This window comes from Mus caroli, chromosome 17, assembly GCF_900094665.2.
Source record: "Mus caroli chromosome 17, CAROLI_EIJ_v1.1, whole genome shotgun sequence".
NCBI lineage: Eukaryota > Metazoa > Chordata > Mammalia > Rodentia > Muridae > Mus > Mus caroli.
In genome coordinates this window covers 15,837,699-15,843,454 of record NC_034586.1, presented here as the reverse complement: position 1 = coordinate 15,843,454, position 5,756 = coordinate 15,837,699, and the positions used below count along the sequence as shown (strand labels likewise).

The window sequence follows — 5,756 nt, the reverse complement described above, 5'->3', positions numbered from 1 at the left end:
GTATATAGCAAACTCAAATTTACTGTAGTAAAGTCTGGATATGTTGTAGAGAAAAGTAATCTGAAGAAAGTTGTACTTAAGAATGGATCTTGCCGGGTGTGGTGGCGCATGCCTTTAATCTCAGCACTTGGGAGGCAGAGGCAGGCAAATTTCTGAGTTGAGGCCAGCCTGGCCTACAGATTGAGTTCCAGGACAACCAGGGCGGCAGAGGAACCCTGTCTCAACAAACTAACAAGCAAATAAACAAACAAACAGAAAAAGAATGGACCTTGAGCAAGATAAATAAAACAATTATTATAGTACTGAGAAGTGTGGGACTAACTGGAACAAATATAGCATGTATGATAGTTGAATATTTGCCTTGATATATGCAATATATTTTGCACTTCAGTCTTTTTGTCCTACATGTTGCTGTTTTTAATATTGTAGAAAATTTGAGATCTTGCAATATTGAGAGGACAGCAGCTATTAGTCACAAAGCTTTGACAGTTATTTTAATATTTTGCTTATTGCCAAGTTATCTGTTCCCTCACTTTCTATGATGTGACAAGTTGACAACACTCTTTAGCCCAATCCTTCCTTTGCTCTTGCTCTGCCTTGACAGACTGAAATCTATCTAAAACAGTTAAACAAAATAATACTGTCCCGTTAAGTGCTTCATATCATTCCATTTCTCACGGCCAAGAGAGACATAAGTAACACAAGTATAGAATATTTATATTTAGTTCCTGGACAATCATATAACTGTGAGCCAGGGTACACATGGAGGGACCCATGGCTCCAGCTATTTTTATAGCACAGGATGGCCTTGTCAGACATCAATGGGAGGAGAGACTTCTAGTCCTGGGAAGGCTCCATGGCCCAGTGTAAGGGAATGCCAGGATGGGAAGGAGGGAGAGGGTGGGCGTGTTGGTGAGCACACTCATAGAAGCAGGGAGAGGTAGGAGTGGATAGGCTGTTTTTAGAGAATAAACCAGAAAATGGGACAATATTTGAAAGGTAAATAAAATATCCAATAAAAAAAGAAAAGATAGGAATATCTTTTTTTATATTTAAATATTCTGTTTTGATCATGTCAAAATACAAATGTATGTGTTCTATCATAAACTATTATAAGCTTTAAAAAATTAAATATTGGCCATAGTACAAGTATTAATTTTTATCATTTCCTACTAAGATTGAGCCTTAAGTTCAAACAATATTTTGGTGGAAAGCTTAGTTTATGTGACCCCAGGATCTGTCATATATACATAAATATTTGCTTAGGAGAAAAGACATAGGAGGAGGTAGATGATAGTTGGATGACAGACAAAAAGACAGAGACAGATGAGAGATAGTGAGAGACAGATAAGTAGAGAGAGACAGAGAGATGACAGAAGATCTATTAGATACTTAGATAGAAAGAGTAGATACTGAGAGAGAGAGAGGAGAGAGAGATACACAGATCAATAAGCAATATGTAGGGAGCTAATAAATTACATATATGTACATATATAAATACATACATAAAAATGAATATATATATATGTACATATATATATAGTTACATACACATAAGCATACTTATATACAGAGAAAGAGAAAAAGAAGAGAGATAGACATATAGAGTAAGAGAAAAAGAGATGATATTGAAAAGAAGATCATTTTAAAATTCATTATTGTTATTATTTCCCCCTCAATAATCCTTCCCCCTATACTCCCTACCATTAGCTTCTAAATGGGTAGGGACCCTCTTAGGTAGTCAACAAACCAGGCATATAAAGTCTTGGTGAATCTAGCTGAATCCTTTCCCACTGAGACTACAATAGGCATTCTAGCTTATAAAACATATTCCACCAACAGGCAATACCTTTTGGGATAGCTCCCACTTCACATGTTCAGAACAAAAATAGAGACCAAGATGTACATCTTTAATTGGTTCTTCAGTCTCTAAGATCCCCAAGGATGTAGGTTAGTTGACCCTGTTTGTCTTCCTTTTGATTTCCTTTCCCATTAGATGCTGTAATCCTTCTTCCTGTTCTTCTGTAACTCCATCTATGGTTTGGCTGTGGATGTCTACATCTGTCTGAGTTAGCTGATGTTTTGAGCCTTACAGACTCCTGTCTGTAATAATAATAGAATCTAATTGTGTGAGGGAGTGGTATGTGCCCATAGGGTGGGTCTCAAGTAGGGTTTGCTATTGTTTGACCATTCCCCTAGGATATGTTCCATTAACAGTCACCTCATTTCTTGTAGACATGAGAAATTTGGGGTTAAAATTAAGGTGAATTTGTTGTTGTCCCTAACACACTACTGTGTTTACTGTCTGGATACAGGAAGTAGAACCTTTAGGGTCCATAGCCCCAATGCTGCAAATCACATTTAAGGATACCCCCATAGATACTTGGGTGCCTCCTATGTCCCAGTACTCTGTCTCTTCCTGGAGAGGCCCTCTACCTCCTCATCCCCATCATTTGTAGATTCCCATTCATTTTGTCAACTGCTTTTGGAAACAACAGCAACAACAACAAATAGCCAAAACGATCTTGAAAACTAAAACAACTTTGTGAACATCCTTGATGTCAAGCAGCACTACAGAGTAAAAGTGATAAAATGTAAATGATACTAGTACAGAAAGACACATTGATCAATGAATTTGTATCAGTGGCCCAGAAATAAATCCATTCAACTGCGAATACTTGATTTTCATAAAGAACCAAAAACCATAAACAAAAAAGAGAGAGTATCCTCAACAAATGGTACTCTTTGAACTGTAAGTCTACATGTAGAAGAACGAAAATTGATCCATGTTTATAACTCTCCGCAAGGCTCAAGTTCAAGTAGATCAATGACGTTAACAAAATACAGATACAATAAATCTCATTGAGGAGAAAGGAGAAAAAAGTGTGGAATGCATTAGTACAGGAGACAGTTTCCTAAAGAGAACACCAATGGCTCAGACTCTAAGACAACAAGTGATAAGTGGGATATCATGTAATTGCAAAGCTTCTGTAAGGTAAAGGAAAATGTTAATAGGACAATACATAAGACTACAGATTGTGAAGTGAACTTCACCAAACCTACATATGACTAATATCCAAAAATTTTTGGCTAATATCCAAAAATTATAAAGAACTTAAAAAATTAAACACCGACAATATAAATAACCCAAATTAAAAATGCTCACACACAGAGATCAACAGAATTCTCCATGGCCTGAGGCACTGACATGTGGTTCAGCAGAAGGGTCTTTGAGGCTCTGCTCTCAGGAAAGCCCATCTCTGTGAGCTGCCACAAGGCAGTGTCATCCAATCGCTCATGCTCATCTTCATCCAGCATAGCATTTGCCTTCTTAAACAATTAAAATGCATCAGGATTCAGGGCTAACAGCTTCTGTGCCATCTCAGTGAGAAACACGAGGATCTTCTGGAGTTCTGTCTGGAAGTTTCTCATGGTGGTCTGGACAGCAGGCAGGCAGGTTGGCCGTTGCTCGAAGAATAGCATCTTCGTCTGGATCCTTTTGCTCTTGTTTCTTCTGCTGAGACTTCAGCTATCTTAGGGAGTGGAGAAGAAGAGCATCTTTTTATCAATAACAAGACATCCTAGTCCTGGATGTTTTCTTCCAAGATTGTTTTGCTGTCACTCAGCACCCTCTCCGAAGCAGCATGTACTAGCTTATGGTGGGTCACATTCTTGGGGTCTTCTAAGCTCCCATGAGCACCATGTTTGAGGCAACTCTCCTTGAGCTTCTCCACCGATATGCCCTCGGTCGCCTCCTCCAGCCACTCAGCCGGTGCCATAGGCTGCGCAGATGTGCAGCGGAAGCACCTTGCTTCACCTCTTCCTGCAGGAACATCGCGCCTCTGTGATGAAGGTCACTGAGGCTGGTGGGAGGACCAGGGGCGGGGCCGGGCTGCTGCACTCTAGTTCATTGGCCACTGCCGCCCTGCCCCGGCTCCTGTCAGCTCAGCCACCCCGCCCCTTATTGCCACTGCCCCTAAAAAATTTCTTAAGTGCTCAATTTCTCAACAGTGCTCCATGAGTACCCAAGTCAAAATGAGAGTACATATACTATTCTAAACATGCACAAAAGAAAGTAAGTAACATAGACTCAAATGACAGGCCCATATGTGGCTTAATGAACAATCTTTACCACTGCTTATTTTCATTCACTTTTTTTTTTTTTTAGCAGAATGTGCTTTCTTCAAGGTAGATTAAATATCCTAACATGACTCTTTATTGCTTTCTGAGCAATATTTAGTTGTCTGTAGTTCTAAAAGCATTGTCTCTTGAGCAGTCTACATTGACAGCAGCATGTATGTATTGGTACTCTTATTCAGGTCAAATGTAGACAGTCATATTGATGACATTTTATATGATTTTACAGATAATTGTTTCCTCTGGAGAGGAATGGTCTGGTTCCCTGGCTATTAAATCTTCCTACCAACTCTTTACCAATTAATCCTGAGCCTTTGTTTGTTAGTGTGTTACAAATATAGCAGTTTTGATTGAATTTTGCAATTCTACATTTTGATGGTTGTTGTTTTCTTTCTTTTTTTAAAGTGATTTCCTATTCAACAACTTTATTAATATTTACAATGTTAGCAATAGATTATTTTTTATAGGTCTCCTCAGAGCACATTTTTATTTAACAATTTTTTTTTGGAACAGAGATTAACAGTAGCTATGTTATTTGAGTAAAGTTAATAAAAAATGGCATGCTTGTTTTCTCTCTTCAAAGCAAATTAGCTATTCCACTTTTACTTCTTGTGTGTGTGTGTGTGTGTGTGTGTGTGTGTGTGTGTGTGTGTGTGTCAATGACTTTACTACACTATGGAAAATTTCACCCTATTTACTTGATTATTTTACTCTTCTTTTTTTTTTCAATGTTTTTTATTAGATATTTTCTTCATTTACAATTCAAATGCTATCCGAAAAGTCCATTATATCCTTTCCCAACCCTGCTCTCCAACCCACCCACTGCTGCTTCCTGGCCCTGGTATTTCCCTGTATTGGGGCATATAATCTTTGCAAGACTAAGGGCCTTTCCTCTCAATGATGGCCGATTAGGCCATCTTCTGCTACATATGCAGCTAGAGACAGGAGCTCAGAGGTTCAGGTGGTTTTCTTTAAAGATCTAGATCTGTTGCAAAGAGACATTGCTTTAGTGAGTACAGGAAACAAGATTCATGTGTGAATATAAACTTCACTATTTAGAATGTTTAGGGACTGTGTTGTGTTTGTGGCAAGCCCCAGTAGCTGACAGTAGTTAGTAGGGAAAAAATAGTAAGAACTAATGAAAGAAGAGAGTTAGACATCTTATTCAGGAGAATCTTGCAACCTTTACTACCTAGCAATCAGGGTTCCTTTTAAATTTAATTATATAAAACTCTGTAGGTAGAGATCGATTCCTATTTTTTTTTATCATTCTGTTTTATTCATCTTGTTTTAATTTTTAATTATCCATTTTAAATACTGCTCACTGACCCCATCCCCTTCCACAATCTCTCTCACACATAAACTCCCTTCCCCTCTGCCCAGGTATGGACACCCTGGTTATCTTCACACCCGAGTATTTCAAGTCTCTGTAAGACAGGACAAGGCAGCCTACCTAGAAGAAAATATCCCACATATAGACAACAGCTTTTGTTCCAGTTTTTGTGGACACGCATAAACACTAAGCTTCACATCTGCTACACATATGAGGGGAGGCCTATGTCAAACCTGTGTATGTTCTCTGCTTGTTGGTAAATTCTCTGAGAGCCTGATGGGTCCAT

General features: G+C 38.5%; 1 pseudogene; it reads right to left on the bottom strand.

Moving 5' to 3' along the window:
• Window positions 1-3,162: 3,162 nt before the first annotated feature.
• Window positions 3,163-5,756, bottom strand: LOC110283938 (annotated as a pseudogene).